The following is a 20,318-nucleotide window of genomic DNA, read 5'->3' on the forward strand; positions in this document are numbered from 1 at the left end:
TACTCTTCCAGAGTCGTTACACCAATTTGCAGTCCCATCAGCAATGTGTGAGTTTATCTTTTCCCCATATTCTCGCCAACATTTCTTGTCACTTGTATTTTTGATAATTGCCATTATGACTGAAAGGAGATGGAATCTTAGTGTAGTTTTAAATTACATTTCTCTAATTGCTAGAGATGTTGAACATTTTTTCATACATTTGTTGACCATTCTGTTGTTATGCCAGATTCGTGGGACGCCAATAGCCCTCCAGGAGCCGAATCTGATGCAATCACACAAGTGTCTTTATTGCAAGCTCAAGCCTGGACTCGAAACTGTTCCCAACGCAGCGGTCCCAGGGAGTGAGTACTGGTCCTTTGTTCAGTGAGATTTTATAGGTTTTGGGGGATACTCTATTCGTCACAACATCACACAGCAAATCATTCCATACCGCGGGAAAATCAAACAACTCTTAACATTGATTAGCACATTCACTGGCAGGAACAAGTTGGGTAGGGGTGATTGGTTAGTGCAATGGGGGAATTCATTTGAACTGATTGGTTTAGGCCATGAGGGGTGTGCGTGCTAAACTACATGGTTTCCCAACATGTTATCAACCACCATAAACTACTTGGGAGTCATCTGGCATTCCAGGTATCCCCCCTCCATCTCATGATAATTGGAGGTTGCTAGGGGGTTGCTATGGGTCCTCACCTAGCCTGACTGAGTCAGGGACACCTGGCACCACAGATCTTTCCTGTTATTTACAGACAAACAACTCAGCAGGGTGGGTATGTGCTTAGGGTTTTTCCAAGGACAAGGGTCACACCCCCTTCCTTGGACAGGCTTTGCTCTGAGGTAGATGCTGGTTTCTCAAAAATGGAGTCACATTAGTTTCTCACTGTATTTCTTCTTCTGTGAAGTGCCTGTTCAGTTCCTTTGCCCATTTATTGGTATTTTTTGAGTTCTTTATATATCCTGGAGATTAATGCTATGAAGACTAGCTTCTACTTTTTTAATATTTATTTTTTAGCTGTAGTAGGACATAATACCTTTATTGTTTTCATTTATATGTGGTGCTGAGGATTGAACCCAGGGACTTGAATGTGCTAAGCGAGCGCTCTACCCTAGCTTCTACTTTTAACACTCAGAATAAAATCTATATTCTTTGCCAAGGCCTATAAAACCCAATCTAGCCCATCACCTTACTTTACTTCTCTACCACTCTTCCTTTTACACCCATCCACCCAGCCACATATCAGTCTGGCGAGACTCAGAGGCCAATCCTCTGTCCTTCTAATGTCTTTGGGAATATTTTCCTTTCTCTTTTCACTTTAAAATGTTCATAGGACAAATCTAATCAAAACATGGGGGGAAGAAGGGAATTACATAAGCCCAGATTGGGAGACATTTCTCAGGATACCTAATCAGTATTCCTCAAGAATCATATGGTCACAAACAAACAAACAAACAACAACAACAACAACAACAAAAAAAAAAACACTCAGAAACCATCATGTCCTAGAGGAGACTGGGGACTTAAGACAATAAAATGCATTGTGCTACTCTGGATTGGGGCACTAATAAAAAAAAAATAGTAAAATCTATATTTGGTTAATATTTATGTGACAAAATCAGTTTCCTCATTTTTAACTTTTTAAACCTAATATATTCACCTCATTTTTAAAAGCAGTTTTAGGTCCACAGTAAAAGTAAGCAGAAAGTAAGAGTTCTGGTACCTGCACTGTCCACACACAGCCTGCCTACTATTGACAACTGTTACCTTAGTGGTACATTTGTTACAATTTATGAACCTACATTGACACATCCTTATACCCCAAATCTTTAATTCAAAATAGGGTGGGGTTTTTTTGGCATGGTGTTGTAAGTTCTATGGGTTTTGATGAGTGTCTAATAGCACATGTACATCGTTGTACCATTAGGCAAAGTAGTAGCCTTAAAAATCTTGTGTGTCTGCCTATCCATCCCTTTCTTCCTCCAGTTCCTGGTAAGCATGAGTCTTTTTACCGTCTCCCAAGTTTTGTCTTTGGCAGATGTCACAGTTGGAACAATCAGTATTTATCCTTTTCAGATTGATTTCTTTCATTTAGTAATATGCATGTAAGTTTCTTCCATGTTTTTTCATGGCTTGATAACTCATTTCTTGTTAGCACTGAAATATCCCAACATCTGGATACACCACAATTTCATTTATCCTCTCATCTACTTGAAGACATCTGGGTTGCTTAAAACTGAGAAATTATATATAAAGCTGCTCTAAACATCTATGTGCATGATTTTGTGTCAGTAAACATTTGAAATCCATTTGAGTAAATGCCAAGGAGCACAATTGTTGGATTGTATGGCAAGAGTATAATTCATTTTGTAAGAATCTGTCAAAATATTTTCTAAAGTGACTGTACAATTTGCCTTTGCACCTACAGTGAAGGAGGGTTCCTGTTGCTTCACATTCTTATCAGCATTTGCTGTTGTCAGTGTTTTGTATTTTGGCCATTCTAATAGGTATGTAGTAATACTACACTGTGGTTTTAATTTTGACATGTGATGCTAAATACATTTTTATGTGTTTACTTGTCATTTCTTTATCATCTTTGATGAGGTGTCTGTTCATATCTTTTACACATTTTTGAATCATATTGTTCATTTTCTAATATCAAGTTTCAAGAATTTTTTTTTATGCTTTGGATAACAGTTTTGTTTTGTTTTGGGTGGTGGGGAGGGTGTTGACCAGGGATTGAACTCAGGGGCACACAATTACTGAGTCACATCCCCTGGCACACAATTACTGAGTTACATCCCCAGCTATATTTTGTATTTCATTTACAGGCAGCGTCTCACTGAGTTGTTTGGAGCCTTGCCAAGTTGCTGAGGCTGGCTTTGAATTCATGATCCTCCTGCCTCAGCCTCCCAAGCTGCCTCCTGAGCTGCTGAGATTACAGGTGTGTACCATGGTGCCCGGCTGGATAAGAGTTCTTTATTGAATGTGTCTTTTGCATTTTTCCCTAGTCTGTGCTTATCTTTTTATCTCCTCGATATTACCTTTCACAGATCAAAAGTTTTTAATTTTAATTAAGTCCAGCTTATCAATTATTTTTTTCATTTATCATGCCCTTGGTGTTGTATCTAAAAAAAAAAAAAAATAGCAACATGCCCAAAGTCATCAAGATTTTCTTTTATGTTAAATTCTAGGAGTTTTATTGTTTTTAATTTTAAATTTAGTTCTATGATCCATTTTGAGTTCATCTTTGTATAAGTTTTAATGTCTGTATCTAGATTATTTTTCCCCTGTGGACGTCTAGTTGAACAAGTTATAAAGAAAATCTGTGATGTGGCTTTGGAGCCATGCTGGCCTTTTTGAGATCCAAGCTCTGCCACTTCTTCCATGTAAGACCTCTTTGAATCTCCATTCTCTTAACTAGAATGAGGGAGTAATAAAATGAGTCTTTGGCAATTGCCAATTAGCATTTGTTGTTTTGACCAGAAAAGTCATTGGAATGTAGTATTCCATAACTGCTAGAAAAGAAATTTGAACTTTTTACATTAACCAAAGTATAAATCCTCTAGCTAAGTAGTTTAAGGAATACTCTGAAAATATATTACCTGACTTTGAACTCTACCTCTATTAACTGTATGATTTTCCTTGAATAAACCTCTTAAGTCCACTAAGCTTCCATTTTATCTGCAAATGGGGATAAGAGCTTCTCCATTTTTCAAGTCTTTTGTGTTAAGTAGTAAAAATAATATTCACAAAACTACAAAGTTAAGATTGTTCTAGGTGCTTTATGTATATGATTTTTATTCAATTCTTTTGACAATTTTATGCATATGTACTACTATTATCCCCATCTGACAAGTGAGAAAATTGATATAAACTGTTTAAAGCAATCAGCATGCTGCTTGCATAAACTAAACAATCAATACATGCCAGGTGTAATTATTTCAGCAGAATACACAGGGAATACACAGTCCCAACAGTTCCTGGCATATAATAGGTGCTTTTAAATGTTCCTTGTATAAATGAATAAACAAACTTAGTTAAGGAGGGATAAATCTTACTAATCATCTAGCAGCTAAACTTTTATTGTTTTATTGTTGACTATGCTTCTCCATTTATATAGTACTTTCCTGAAAATGATTAACATTTTCTGTAAGAAAAAAATGGCTCTGAAAAGAAATTCAGTTATTAGTAACAAGACTAAAGAAATTAATAAAGTGATGGATCTTAGTTTTTAAAAATAGGTTCTAGCAGTGAGATGCAAAATTAACCAATGGCTTGTATTTATGATGAGCATGACTCAATTGAATCCATAACTAAATGAACATTGAAAAGATGATTAACTTTTGGTGTGAAGATAAAAAATACAAACCATGATGATCAATAAAATGTAATCGAGGAGAAACCTGGGAACATGCATAACTTTTCTTAAGAAGTGATACATTGAGGAAATTAGTGGGGCTCTGAACCCACTTTGACGTCAAAGAAAAAGATTAGTTCAAGGACCTTAAATAGCTTTTATCTACTGACATAAAATAAAGATAAGTGTCATTGCCACAGAAGAGCTCACCTCTTTTTCTAAGCTGAAGAGGTTCATAAAGGAAACGTTTATAGGTCAGTGCATTCAACAGATTTAAAAAGACTCTCACATCAACAAATGATTGGCAAACATATCCAAGGAGGAGATGCTAAAAACAGAACTTAAGGCAACCAAAGACAAATGGACCAAGATCCATGCTAGCTTTCTGTAGGGTGTTGCAAACACTCAGATTTCAAGGTTAAGAATAAGGAGAGAGCTGGGCACAGTGAAGCATGACTGTAATCCCAGCGGCTGGGAAGCTAAGACAGGAGAATCTCGAGTTCAAAGCCAGCCTTGGCAACTGTGAGGCACTAAGCAACTCAGTGAGATCCTGTCTCTAAATAAAATACAAAATAGGGCTGGGGATGTGGCTTAGTGGTTGAATATTCCTGAGTTCAATTCCTAGCACCAAAAAATAATAATAATAATAATAAGGAGAAATCTAATAAAAGAAAGTTGGAGGTAGGTCATTAACTTTCTGAAATGATTTCATAAGATCTTTGTGATACAGTAATGTTTTCAGATTTAGCATTTGAAGAGGGCTCAATATTCCTTGAGAATGTCAAGGATGAGTTGTAATCATTACTTTATAGCATTGTGAGGATTAGAAATAATGTCATTAAAGGTGAATATTTCATAATAATATTGCTCTGGAACAAAAATAAAACCCAGAAGTGTAAAATAAATGATGCCAATTAAAATTTTTAACTTGTGTAGCAAAAATATTAATATAAATAAAGTCAAAAGACAAAATCTCAGCAAAAAATATTTGCAACAATATGACAAATGGCTAATTTCCACATTAAAAAGAGCTCTCATCAATCAAAAAGGAAAAGGAGAACAATTCAATAAAAGAATAGCTAAAGAAGATAAACTGACACTTTACATAAAAGGAAATACAAATTGCCAATAAACATCTGAACATATGCTCAACTTTACTCATAATTAAACAACTGCGAATGAAAACAACAAAATGCCATTTTCATTCTCAGGTTAATAAGACTTCTGGGGAAATAAGAACTTTCATTTGAATTTGGTGGAATATGAATCAGAGCAAATATCTTGAAGACAACTTCATTGAAATTCCAAAAACACATCTTTTGACCCTGCAGTTCTATTTTTAAGATTATCCTATAGCATAAGCCTACAAAGGCACATATAGCATTGCTTACAATAAAACTAGGAACAATATGAAAATTGTCCACAGGATCATGTAAATTATAAATCTATAATTTATTTAATGCCTATATAGTACTAAGCAGTTACTAAAATAGAATGAAGTAGAAAAACAAAAACTAATATAGATTAAGTGCAATATAGATTGGATCCTGGAACAAATAAAGGACATTAGTGGAAAAATTAGTGAAACCCCAATAAAGCAAAGAGTTTAATTAATATTAATGTACCAATGTTAATTTCTAATTTTTTTATAATCTTATCTTGATTATATAAGATGTTCATATGTAACTTTTCTGTAAATCTAAAATTATGTCAAAATGAGTTTATTTTTTAAAAGTACGGAAAGAAAATATATAGAAAGAAAATCAAAATATAGTAAATGAAAAGAAGAAAATTACAGGATAATATTATAGCGTTTGTGTACTAGAAGGTGGGGTGGTGTTATTTATGTATACCAGTATAGGCAAAGAAATCTCCAACAGAATAGGCTGTACTCTCCTTTTCTCTCACCAGAAATAGTTATAGGAGTGGAATAGAGGCTTTAATGTCAATGGAAATAGGGGTTAGCTGGGATCTTTTTCACTTTCACATTAAAACTCCTGTGTTTTAATAGAAAGGGAGAAATAACTTGCTAAGGCCATAAGTTGAATAAATGATGGATCCAGTATTGGAATCCAAACATTCCAACCCCAACATCTTTTATCAGAAGTAAAGCCTAGGTTACTTCTATAGCTATTATTATTATTTTTTTAACTTTCTGCATGGTTCTGTGGTAAGTATAATCTACTAGTAATAGAGGAAAATAATGACTAATCATTTTTACTTTTTTTTTTTTTTGCAGGGCTGAGGATCCAATCCAGGGACTTTCACGGGCTAGGCAAACACTCCACCACTGAACTATATCTCCAACTCCTTATCACTTTTACTCTTTAACAAGTTGGCTAGTCAAAAGTCTCTGGAACTTTCCTTTTAAAATTTCTGCTAATAAACTTTGCTGCTTGATTCTTCACATTTTAAATATTCAAACTGGCCTTTGAATTATTTGGAGGTTTCCACTAGACTAAGTGACCCCACAAGGAATAGAAATATCTGTTCTCTGAGTATTTAGTTATTTAATCCTTGTGGTTGGTCTTTTCTTGAAGATGAAAATCCCAATACAACACTCTGCCCCACCCTGGAAAACTGAAAATTAAAAAGATAATTAAGACTTGTTATCCTTTTCCTTATATTCCTCTCTCTTCATTTTATGTTTCATGTAGTCTGCTGTTGTATAGTGGTGTGTGTGTGTGTGTGTGTGTGTGTGTGTGTGTGTGTGTTACTAGCAGTCAAATCCAGGGCTTCACACAGACTAAGCAAGCACTCTGCCACTGAGCTACACTCTTAGTCCTTTTTATTTTATCTTGAGACAGTGCCTCTCTAAGTTGCTGATGCTGACCTTGAATTTACTATCCTCCTGCCTCAATCTCCTCAGTAGCTGGGATTACAGCCGAGCCCCCCTGTCCCCAGTGAGCAAGTAGTTTTTTGTATAATATCCTCTAAATTTGTCCATCAAGATAGTTCACAGGTCATTACAAGTGAGTAAAGGAATATCTTCTTATCTGTTTATATGAGTCTTCTGGTAGGAAAAAACCCTTAGAATCAATATTTAGATGTTAGTTTATAAATTTTCTACATGCACAGATAATTAAGCCGTTTCAGAAATTTTATTATCTCATTTTCTAATCTGTAGGCAGAATAGAGGCTTTTCACCTTAATCAGCATCACTATTTGTGTTAATAATCAACATTTATTGGATTCTGGCTGTTTATATGGCACTGTTGTTTATGAGGAATCATAAATTTCACGATGTCTCATTTGATTTAACTACAAAAACTTTAAAATTTATTATGCGTGTGAGCACCACAGTCACACAGGCTCTTTGGAAGGTAAAATGTAATAAATAAAACTTAGGAGGTAGAACATAGAAATAGGTCAGAAGATGTGATGAAAAGAACGGAAAGGGAACAAGAGTCCTTTATCATAATAAATTAATGTCCACTAAATAGCCCTAAGGTGTTTGACATGGCGATAGCTGCTTCAGAGAGTTAAGAGTACTGATTGATTTCCTGCATAATTGAATAAAGAAGATTAAAAATGATGGAGTATGTCAGAATCTTTAGTCTAGAAATGACTTTGAAATCCAATTCAACTGATATTGAGAGTGTTCTGACAAGGCCTGTTGCCAGGGACTGACTCAGATAGATGACTAAGACTGTTCTCTACTCTCAGGGAGCTCGCAATCTAGAGAGACCAGCGCTGGCCAGTGTGTCATACAGGAAAGGCTGTCCAGGGCTCGTGCCTGGTGAGCAGACCCTGGGTTAGCGGGAGCCTCCACTCACCCATAGATGGGCATCTGTGTTGAACTGTACAACTTGCATGTTCACACACGGCAGCCCTTACCACGACTAGAACAAACAAGCCTGCTGGGAATATATAATTGTAGACATGTACATCTAATCCTGAGTATAGAGAAACAGGTTCTGTCTGGACATGGCAGTTGAGTCTCTAATGATGAGTAGAATGTTTATAATGAGAAAAGGGGCCCCTGTACCTATGACTGGCCCAGTCTGAGCCAGGTACCTAATACATTGGCCAAGATTAAATTGAGGGCTCAGATCCCCAGGAGAGACACAGTCAGAAGATATTCCTGGAAGCAAAAAGTCATTTGGGAGAGCTGGAGAAGAGAATCATGAATGTCATGTAAGATCTTAACTGCCACACTAAAAAACGAGGCACTTTTTGGGGGGTTACTTGTAAAGAGACATAGAAATCAATTAGATTCTTTACATTTTTTAAATAAAATATTTCATAGCAGATCAGGAAATTCCAACATTATTTAAGTCTATGAGTAATAAGTGACTATTCTATCTTAAAACTATTTTCCACACACAATCCTATTTTCCATAAAGTAACTACTATTAACGTTTTGGAGTGTAAACCTCTGAACCTGTATTACAACTTGGAGCTACCCATTCGTTTCTCAGGTAATTGTCTGCAATTTTTTTTTTGACTTGGCTTATTTAGCAAAGTACTAATATAAATTGGTTAGGTTATTTATGAAGTATGTCTTAATATTATTGGCTAACATTCTAAGACTTATTAAACAACTGAGGACAAAGTTCATCATTAAAGATAGGAAATGCAAATTCATATTTCATTTTCTTCTCGATTGCTTCTTTACAACTGATTTGACTGTTGCCCATCTCAGACTCGAGGACATTGCTGTGGCTTTTAGCTTCCTGAGATGTCTGACTGAGATATTGGAATAAGAGGAAGAGAAACACTTGCTCTGCCGTTTTCTTGTTTCCTTCTGTTTAGAGGCAGCAGTGAGTTGTGGTTAAGGGTCTGACTTGAAGGACTAGCAGCTCAAACTATTCCCCAGTTTTCTCAGGTTTAGGATAGGAATAAAAAACAGGATGTTTGGGAGGGTTAGTTGAGTGAGTAGCTTTAGGTTAGTCCTGGCCTGTGACAAAAGCCACTGATATCAACAATTTGATTTTGTTGGCATAATATTCCAACTATTTTTTTTTTTGGTAGGAATCTTTTAAAGTCACTTTCCTATTTGTGAGAGTAAGATAATTCAAACCAGACAAATCTACCTCACTGAACCTGCGGTGACTCTTCTCTTCCTGGTGGAAGTTCCCTTGCCCCTTCTCTTCAAGTGACCTGGTATAGTATGCCAGGCCACCATGAGACATGAGTGCCTGGGAGGGGTGGGGGAGTGCTGATACCAGTCCATATAGAAAATGTTAGTAAATATATATTTTTTCTTTTTTCCATAAAAGTAAAGATGCATACACACATGTGCATACATATATGTATATCTGTGCATGTGAATGTATGTGTTTGTGTATATAAGCACATATGTATGCATGTGTATATATGTATATGCATGTACATCTGTGTATGTATTTATATATACATACATACATATGCACGTGCATATGTATGTATGTGTACTGTGTATATATATATTTATGTATATGCATATATATATATGTGTATGTGAAGATATGTGTATATATGTATGCATGTTTAGCCCGCGGCCAGCACAGCTTCATAAATGAAGGTTCAGTTTGTGAGAAATCCTCAGGGAGTTTGAATTAAAGAGAAAGGCTCTAATTACCTTTAAACCTGCTCTAGGACGGCTTCTCCTAGCTCCAGCCTCCAGCTACCTATTATGGTAGTGAGGTTTACTGAAGAGGCTAGGAAGAGAGAGAGAACACACCAGGGAGTAGACTTTTATTGGGGAACAAAAAATTCTGGAGAAAATCCCATCCAATGAAGATTGAGGGGGGCAGTGTCCCAAGGTCAGGTGCGATGATTGAGGCTTCATGGTAGTGGCCAGACACACCTCCACACAGACAAGTCCTGGGACCTGAGAAGGGTGGGGAAAGCTCTGGACACAAGGATATGTCTAAGCGCCTCTCATCCAGCCAGGAAGGTAACTCAAATCACGTGCGAGGATGGCCTCCCACATGCATGTATAAATATATGTGTTAGAATATGTATGTGTGTGTGTATACACACACACACACACACACACACACACACACACATATATCTCCTATTATTTTCTTCTCATACCTCAATGGATTTTCTAGGGTATACACTGTGTTGTGTTCAACCCACTTTGGCGGCTCCTGTGCTGGAAGATTCACTGCTAAGAAGGGATCTGCAGCCTGCCACTGCAGGCTGAGGGCTGTGGAAGGAGGACCAGAGCAAGGCAGAACCTTGAGTGGGAGAAAAATGTGGTAGCAAGAAAGGGCAGGTAGAGCCAAGGAAACTTGGCCAAAGTTCAAGAGTCGGATAGCTGCAGGCATAGCATAATCCTGCTTCAAAGTGTCTTCCTAGGTAAGCCAGTGAGGCCTTGGGTTTCAAATACAACGTGATCCAATAGTGTGACTCTATCTGGCAAGTTATGGATTTACTGAGCACTGCTGTGGCTCAGCACAGTGCAAAGGGTGCTCAAGCTGCGTGGTTACATGTTCAAGGGGTTTGCAGACTGATAGAGATAAATAACATCAGCATAGGATCTCAGTGGGAACTATTTGTTTAAATAGTGTTGCCTGAACTGCTCTAACATACAACAGTTTTCAGAGGAAGGGTTTTTCAGAGGTGGTGTCTCGGAGAAGTATTGAAAGAAAAATCATTTTCTTTACTGAATGTTTAATGCAAGCAAACAAAACCTTTTCTTTTAACTGTTTATGAAAGATTTTGCTATTAATGACCCAGCATTGGTATAAAACTGCAGGAGACACTAGAATATAAATTCCATGAGGATATTTGCTGATTTTGTTCACTTCGTGTGTCTGATTCCTTAAATAATGGCACTTAATGGATTCTTGTTTGTTAAAAATAACTAATGAGTAATTAAAGAAACTATGTATGTGAAATGTTAGGTGGGAGACTTCATATTTTTCTTTTGAATCATAGAATGAGTGTTCTGGCAACCTCAGATTTAATCTACTCCGAATTCCACAGCTGAAAAACCAAAGCCCAGAGAGGCAAAGTAATTAGCTCAGGGCAATCTAGGAAGCCAGGGCTAAAACTGTAGTGGGAAGTCGTGTTTCCTAACTGCAAGCCCAGTGCTGTCTTCATGATCCAATGGCACCTTCCCAGAAGTACCAGATGGCCACCGTTCATCTTTCCCTATTCAGACCTTCTCAAGAGCCAGAAACCAATCTGACTCCAGAAGGCTGAAGGAAACGAAGACAGCTAGAGATTTTTCTGTCCAACTGCTGAGTTCTGTGTTTGGCTTCACTGGCAACCAGTGGTTGCCGTGAGTGCCGTGAGTCCTCTTCTCTCAGGAATGAAGAAAAACAGAGTGGCATTATATTTGGAGGAACAATTCTAGTCATGAAATGCAAACATATTCTCTAACTACTTCTTTTCTTCCCAAGCAAACCAAACAGACTGAGGCCCAAATTGTGTGGCCCAACATTCAACAGGAATGTGACCCGAATCAGTGATTAGGTTACAGCTCCCATCATCTAGTCATTTACCTTTGAATATTCTTGCTTTTAACAGGGGCTTAGGGGGATACCTCATATCCAACCTGTACCACCAACCCACCATCATTCTCATCAGGACTAATGAGACAGCATCTTATTCCTTCTTCCTCCTTCCAATACCTTTCCCATTCATTTTTTTTAACAAAATGAGTCATATGGAGATGGGGAGTGTAACTCAGTGGTAGCACACTTGCCTTAGGTTCAATCCCCAGTACTGCAAAAAAAAAAAAAAATCAATAACTCATTTGCTTAAAATCCTTCAATATTTTGTATACCTCATAAAGATGGAAGTCTGTTAGCATGGCTAACAAGTCTCTTCATGATCTGTCCCCCTTTGCTTACCAGTTTCCTCATGGGTAATTTCCTCCTTGATAATTTCAATTCAACTACATTCTTTCCGTTCCTGAGAGGAGCCAGTTTGCCTTTCCCCAGGGCCTTTGCACATGTTGTTTCAGCTTCCCAGAATGCCTTCTTCCGAGGTACCTCACTCCACTGCACACACCTCCTTTGCCCAGTTATTTTCTACTCAGCCCCAGTACCGTTCTCAATTGTCATGTTCTCAAGGGAGGCTTTCTCCCACTTTGGATCAAGTCAGGTGCTTTGTCTTATCCTCTCTCATCAACCCGTTTTCCTCCTGCTGAGCTCCTAACACAATTGTAGTCAAATACTTCTTTTTTTTTTTTAATTTAGTTGTAGATGGACATTCCTCTATTTTATTTATTTATTTTTGTGTGGTGCTGAGGATTGAATTCAGTGCCTCACACGTGCTAGGCAAGCGCTCCACCACTGAGCCCCAACTGCAGTCCTGTATTCAAACACTTCTATTATTAGTTGTTCAATGTGTTGTCTACCCCAACACAATGTAAGTTCTATTAGAAATACCTTATTTATCACTGTAACAGCATTAGCAGGAACAAATATCTGTTTGAATGAGTAGTAAAATAAGAGTTTGAAAATATTTAAAATTGAAGGTTGTATGTGATGAAAGGGAAAACTCAAGTTATGAAAGCGAATAATTGAGCAAATAGATAAACATGACATAGATATTGAGAAACAGGATCTCAAACACACACACACACACACACACACACACACACACACACACACACACACACATTCTGTACTTCTCAGAGAGGGAGAGAGAAAGAGATGAGAAAAAGTGTGCAAGTCCAGTGAGACACACTGAGAAAGGAAGCAGAGAACCCCTTAGGTCAGGTGACTGAGGTAGTTGAAGGACCTCACTACAACTGAGGAAGGCCTAGCCTCACCCTGGGCAGGTACATTGGGGTTCACCTCTTTAGGGACTCCTCCTTACCACCCACCAGGGAAGGAGGAAGAAAGACACTATAGAATGGAGTGAGGCAGGAGTGGCAGAGAGGCAGACACATCTTGCTGGTTTCTGGGGGCAGGTCTGGGTAGAAAGCCCTAGGCTAGGGACATGGTTGCAGCTGAGCCTCATCCAAAGGCCTGAACCCTCCCTAGGAGCAACCACTCTGTCACAGAGATGCCAGTGGGCTTCAGGCCAATGCAACACGTGAGGTGTCTGATGGTTGTCAGTGCCCAAGAATAGAGCAACAGGAGAGTCTGAGCAACCTCCCAGACCTTCCAGTAGTTTACCAGGGAGCTGAATGGATGGGAGAGGGAGTTTGGGGCCTAAGATCCTCTTATGCTCTTGGCTTCCTGGTGTTTATGGTGTCACACCCAGGCTGGTGCCTGAGAAGCTAATTCTGCTTCTGTTGAAATATTTCAATAAGGCTAACTTCTGTTAATTTAGTGCTATGTTGTAAGATACTGCTTCATATTTACTGACTTCCTGGAGGATATTAGGGATTATACAATGCATGAGCATACAGATAATTATTTATTAGAAATTCATTTTAAAAGAAAATATTGTCTCTCATTTTGCAGTACTTAAAGTCATTTCTTTCAAACCTGTAATAGAAGTGGGTCATCTAGTTCGTAGACTTGGACATCAACTTTTGGTGGAAAGTGAATACTCACACTGATTATGCTACCATCTGCCCAACCACACAAAATGAGAGGTGGATGACAGCAAAATACTCAACAAAAGATAGGTATTCACAGGAGTGTGACGAGAGAGGCCTGAGAACTCATTGTGTGCAAACTAAAAGTACCTTAAAGATCTTCCTCTGGACATAATTTTCCTATGTTCATATACAAATTCATAAGCAGTATAACTCCACATCATGTACAACCACAAGAATGGGAAGTTATGCTTCATGTATGTATAATATGTCAAAATACACTCTACTTTCACGTATAACTAAAAAGAACAAGACAAAAAGATCATCACAGTAACATTATAAGACAGACACTGTTATTGTTTTTACTCTACAAACTAGAAATGGCAATACTAAGACATGAAGTAATTAGCCTTAAGATGTCCCAGAGGTAATCCTTCCCTGGGTCTCCTCTCTTTTCAGGCACTTTCCAAGGAGGAGCACTTTTCTATTCTCTTGCACTTAGGTGGCCTTGCAACTAATAAGTGGTCAATGAGTTGAGTAGAATTGGTCTGTGTCACTTCTGTGCTATGGGTCACTTCTCTGCTGAGGCATTTAATTGCTGGTAAGAGATTGTCTAGTTCAAAAGAGTGGAAGTGCACCTAGAGTAGCAGATGCCAGAGTCTCTCTCCATCACACTGGGTCCCTGAGTGATTATGTGAAGCACAGCTTCCTCTCCCTCATGATGGAAATGTAGCAGGAGTAAGAAATAAATCTGGATGTTTTAATGTTACCATAGCAAATCTTACTCATATTGACTAACAGAGGGTCAGGGCACGAAGAAGAGAAGGGGTAGAGATTTAGACCTGGGGAATCTGGCTCTCAAGCCTGTGTCTTAAATCATGACCTTGTAGGTGATTAACAAATGTGGATTGATTAAATGAATGAATAAATGGCAAAAGCCTTTGTTATCTACTAAGGCTTAGCAACCCGGCTCTAGCTCTGGTGAGGGGTGCATGCTTTCCTTTATCCTGTTTTTCCCTTGAAGCACTTCACAATCTTGCTATTTATAGTAAGATGAATAGATCTAATTACCCACAATAGTCATCTTGAACAACAGTCTTTAGAAGGTATTTGGCTAAATGAGAGCTTTCAAACCTCATTAAAATTGAAACATTTGGTTTGATTTAGTCATTTTTGACTCCATGTACTTAAAATGACAGCACTATCAATCACATGAAACTTTAATCACAATTGGAATTCTCAATAACTAATAAAATATACAGTCAATTGGATTGTAAAAGATGGTTCCTCACATAGGTTCTTTTGTATTTATTTAAAAAGTTGAAAATGACAAAAAAGAACTTCTTGCCAACATTCAAAACATAAAAGTGTAGGCGAAAAGTGATTCACATTTCAATCATCTACTACAATTATTTTCATTTTTACATTATCCTTATAATTTTTATGTCATCTAATTTGTTATGTAATATTTTATCACATATATTTTTAAAAAACTTTCCCAAGTTAGGTAGTCAAAGTACCATGCTTACTCATTTCTTGTTCTTGCACATTTGTGTAGATGCTCTACCTTTTTTTTTTTTTTAACTTGTTTAAAACAGATTGAAGGGGTTGGGGTTGTGGCTCAGCGGTAGAGCACTCGCCTGGCACGTGTGGGACCCTGGGTTCGATCCTCAGCACTACATAAAAATAAATAAGTAAAATAAAGGTATTTAGTCTAACTACAACTAATAAACAAACAAACAAACAAACAACAGATTGAAGGGCTGGAGTTGTGGCTCAGTGGTAGAGCACTTGCCTAGCATGTGTGAGGCACTGGGTTCAATCCCCAGCACCACATAAAAATAAACAAATAAAAAATAAAGGTATTAGGGAAAAAAGATTGAAATAGACTCACCATATAGTTTGTTAAGAAAATTTATAACTTTCCTGCATGATATTGAAAAAAAAGATTATTATTATTATTATTATTATTGTTGTTGTTTTACAGTTTATAGGAGAGGTAAAAATACTCAATGAGATCCTGCTGCCTTCCACGACAGTTGTGGAAGGAAATATAGAGCCAGGAACAGATCCAGTTTTTCTGACATCTGACAGTACAGTGTGTTCTCAGGATTTAAGGGTGACAGGTGGGTTATGTCCAAGTGTGCACTGATTTTTATGGCTGTCATCCGAAATAGTGCAGACTGAGTGGCTTAAACAAAAGGAAGAATTTTCTCACAGTTCTGAATGTTGGAAGTCCAAGACCGGGGTTCTAGCATGGCTGGGTTCTAGTGAGGTGGTAAGGGTTTTCCTCCTGGCTTGCGGATGGCTGCTTTCTGGTTGTGTGTTCACACAGGAGAGGGGTGTGGGGGTAAGACCGAGATACCTTCCTCTTCTTATAAGGCCACAGTTTTATCTGATTAAAACCCCCATCCTTCCAACCTCATTTAACTTCATTTCCCTGCTAAGGGCCCTATCCCCAGATGGTCACACCGAGGGCTAGGGCTTTAACATAAGAATTTTGGTGGAGCACAACTAAATCCACAACAAGGTGTCACTAAGATGCCACAGTCTCCTGGCCCAAAACAACAAGAAATGATCAAACTTTAAGGGGTTTCTAGAGTACAACTATTCATTTCCCAGGAGGACCATACACGTTTTCCCCTTCTGGATGCCTGTTATGGCATCTTGTCAAGTGTCCCTCAGGAGATCAGATCTCTCGTCCCATCCCAGTAACTACCATGGTCCTTGTGATAGGAGTAACTGCAATGTGCTTTTTCCCTCCTCAGTCACGTCTCCTGTTATTGTATTCATCTCCTTTTGGAAGCCACCTCATCTCTTTCTCCTTCTTTCCCTCTTCCAACCTCCCTTTTCTCCTCTCTGAAGAATAGGTGAAGTCGAAATGAAACAATGATTCCAATAGGCCCCAGCTTTTGATTTTGTTTCACATATGTTATAAGTTTCTAGTGGAAACTTTCACTGGAACGTGCTGTTACTTAATAACCAAGAAATGGTGATCAAATAATGTTGTCTCCCCACAGGGGTTGAGTATTTTCCTTATGTAACATATATATTACTCTGTGTGTGGGGGTCTGGTCTTTTCTAACATTTAAATAATCTTCAAGACTGGTTTGTGTCAATATTCCTTGAATAAGAGCAATGTGAAAATAATTTGCCTAAAGAGGGTGTTAAACAAAGTGGAGTTGTGAGGTCCTGAGAATACTGGATTATAATGAAAATATCTTCCTAAACATGATTGCAGTAGTTAAAATTTAATGCAACATGGATTGTGAATTATGGTTCCGGCTAACAGTCTCTGTGCTTGCCTTGTGAAAGCTAAGGAGAGATTTATGCTAGAAGCAGAATCTGTATCATGGAAATAAGGCAGCTTAGTTTTTAAATATTCTCGGCACATAAAAAGGCCATTTGCTCTGCTTTATGTTATTCATGTGTTTATTGGTTTGTAATGATAACCATGACCTCCAAAGGCTGGACACTTTCTGGGAGTGGGTGATCTGTTTTGCCGCAGTCTGGCTGGGCACAATTCAGGAGCCACTTGTCAAAAGAAACTAACTTTATTTTTAGAACTACAAATGCCAAACAAAACAGCTCCTCAGGAAAAAACCCTCAGAGCCCAACTGCCACTACCGGCTTCCCACAAGCCTCTCACCCCACACAAGCCTCTCCACCTCCCACAATCCTCCTGCTCTTGAGGCCGATTGGCTGGGTCGCGTGGGCAGAGCCAAAGAAGTCCCCCAATGAGCAGCTCCGTGGTCTGAAAGGGCAGGGAAACAGCCCAATGAACATCACCGCAGAGGAGCCAATCAGCTAGATGTTGCTGGGGCCGCTGTGAGCCAATCATCAGCCGGCAGCTGGAAGTTTGCTGGCAGCTGGAAGTTTGCTGGGGCCCCTTTGGCTGTGGCTCTCAACATATAACCATGACCTCCAAAGGCTGGACACTTTCTGGGAGCGGGTGATCTGTCTGGGTTAGAGACCCAATGCTTAGTGCTGAGACCCTTCATGAGCCCACCGGCGACGAACTTATGGGCAGCACCCTCTTCCATCAGTCATCATGATTCAGGTTCTTCAGGCCAGAGCACTAGATCTGGAATGTCTACACCGCAGGCCAGCTTCTTCAAAAACCACAGCACACTGTTAATCACAACAGTGTCGATCCAGGTCAGAAATGCCACACAGCAGACACCATGTCTTCTATGACTGTCCCTCTTCTAAGGCCTGGAGCCTATAATTTTAAAGGTCAGAATATGGGGCAGGTCATCATTAATTCCCTTTTTCAGGACATTGGTCAAGCAGTATAAAAAATGTTTTAAAATGTTTTTATATAAATAAAACCTACTAATGAACTTAATTTTTTTTTTTTTTAGTTGTCAACAGACCTTTTTTTTAACCTATTCATTTATATGTGGAGTTAGAATCAAGCCCAGTGCCTCACACATGCCAGACAAGCTCTCTACCACTGAGCCCAAGCCCCAGCACTTAATGAACTTTTTTAAATGACTCAAAAACCATGGTGGATTTTGTAAACAGAAAAATCACAAATGAATCTAATATTTCATTTTTGTTCTGTGTTGTCCTGTTACCAACTACTAGGATTAAATGAACTCTAGGGCAGGTTATTTGTTAGTGCCCATGCTCCTCTAACTTTGTCTGGATAAGATGACATTGACATTGTCATAGGTATTATAAGTCATCTAGAGGTGACTTAAAGCCTGTAGGAGGATGTGCAAAAGTCATTTTGAGAATTCAAGGACTTTAGTATTCTTGGGGGTCCTGGAACCAATCCCTTAGAGATACGAGGGACAACTGTACCCAAAAGTATTTACATTTCTAAAGGATGCTGAGCCAGGAATCCAGGAGTCCATCTTTTACCTCAGCAGTTCCTTACCTCAAAGTAAGTTATCATCCTTGGATTCTCTCATTGTGTCACCTGTATAAGGAATGATCTCCAAGACTTCAGTTGTACAATTCTATAAAAGGCTGAATAACCTGGGTTTTGTATCTTTGATCATATAGGATAGTGGCTGCCAACCTCCTCGCACTTCACCAACAAATCCTTATTTAGGCAAAGCAAACGAGTGCTAGGTGCTGGAGATTCTCTGGTTGATGAAACAACCCCATGCCCCAGAGCTCCTAGTCTGTTTCTTTCAGAGTCCTCAGTCCTAGGAAGCAGGGATACTAGGTATGCAGTATCTGGGTGTCCGGCCAAAGGTTTTGCAAAGCAGGGAGAACTCCCAGGCTGGGAAGATGGGGCAGAGCATATAAGAACCAGACTGGGGGCTGGGGATGTGGCTCAAGTGGTAGCGTGCTCGCCTGGCATGCGTGCGGCCCGTGTTCGATCCTCAGCACCACATACAAACAAAGATGTTGTGTCCACCGAGAACTAAAAAAATAAATATTAAAAAATTCTCTCTCTTTCTCCCCTGTCTCTCTCTCTCTCTCTTAAAAAAAAAAAAAAAAGAAAGAAAATATATTCTTGAAAAAAAAAAAAAAAAAGAACCAGACTGACTGGTTGGTGGGAGTCAGAAGCGCCAGCAGTGTCAGACTATGAAGTACTTCCATGGCTCCAGGGATTACACTTTATCAACCATTCTGGGACCAGGTCAAGCTCATCTCCCCTTTGACATTGATGCCCAACCAGGCACTCAAAAAATGGATGACAGATGTCAATCAGCCTCCCTTATTAAAAATCACTGTGATCTGCAAGTCACATGGGGAGGGACAGGTTAAGGGGTAGGCAGTGGTGTGAGAACTCTTTCAGGGTTGAGACTTTCTTATTTATTAGTTTCTCTAACCATCCTCAGCAGAGAGCCTTGCACATAACCAATTTTTACTTGTGCATCTTAAAATTTTAATTCCAGAATCTCAGAATGGAAAGCATGTTGAAGCCCTCTTCTCCTCCATATTCCTACAAAAACCAAAACCAAACAAAAAAATCCACTCTGATAACAACAACAAAAACCCTGCTCTTTCTTGTTCGTGTGATCCTTGGTGCTTTGGTTCTTTTAACAGTAGATTAAGGTTTTCATTCCATATTTAGGCCACTCTTGCAATATTGTGTTCATTCTGGACAACATTTTAGAAGAAGGGCTTTGTTGAACTGCAACATATTCAAGAGAAGTTGACCAAGGTAGTTAGGAGCTTATAAATCACGTCCTATGAAGAGCAGTTGGGCATATTTAAAGAGCAGGGACATAGTGCTCCCTGGGGAGGTGACAGCTGGCCCCAAACAAAGTAAAAGGCTGCCAGAAGGGAAAAGGGCTTGTTTGATATATCTCAGTGAGGGGAACCTGCAGGGGGTTAATTTTGGCTAGCAGGACTGAGAACTTCTTAATGATTAGAACAATCCAGAAATGGAAGGGGCTGCCCCAGGAGGCCTTGATTTACAATCAGGAGCTGTGTTTATTCAGAGTCTACCCCCGCCCCCATGTGGGATTATTACAGGAGAATTGATGCAGAGGGTGGAAACTTAGGGGGAAAAGGCTTCTAAAGTCACTTCCAGACTTACATTCTGATTAAGAATATCTGAT

This window comes from Ictidomys tridecemlineatus, chromosome 4, assembly GCF_052094955.1.
Source record: "Ictidomys tridecemlineatus isolate mIctTri1 chromosome 4, mIctTri1.hap1, whole genome shotgun sequence".
NCBI lineage: Eukaryota > Metazoa > Chordata > Mammalia > Rodentia > Sciuridae > Ictidomys > Ictidomys tridecemlineatus.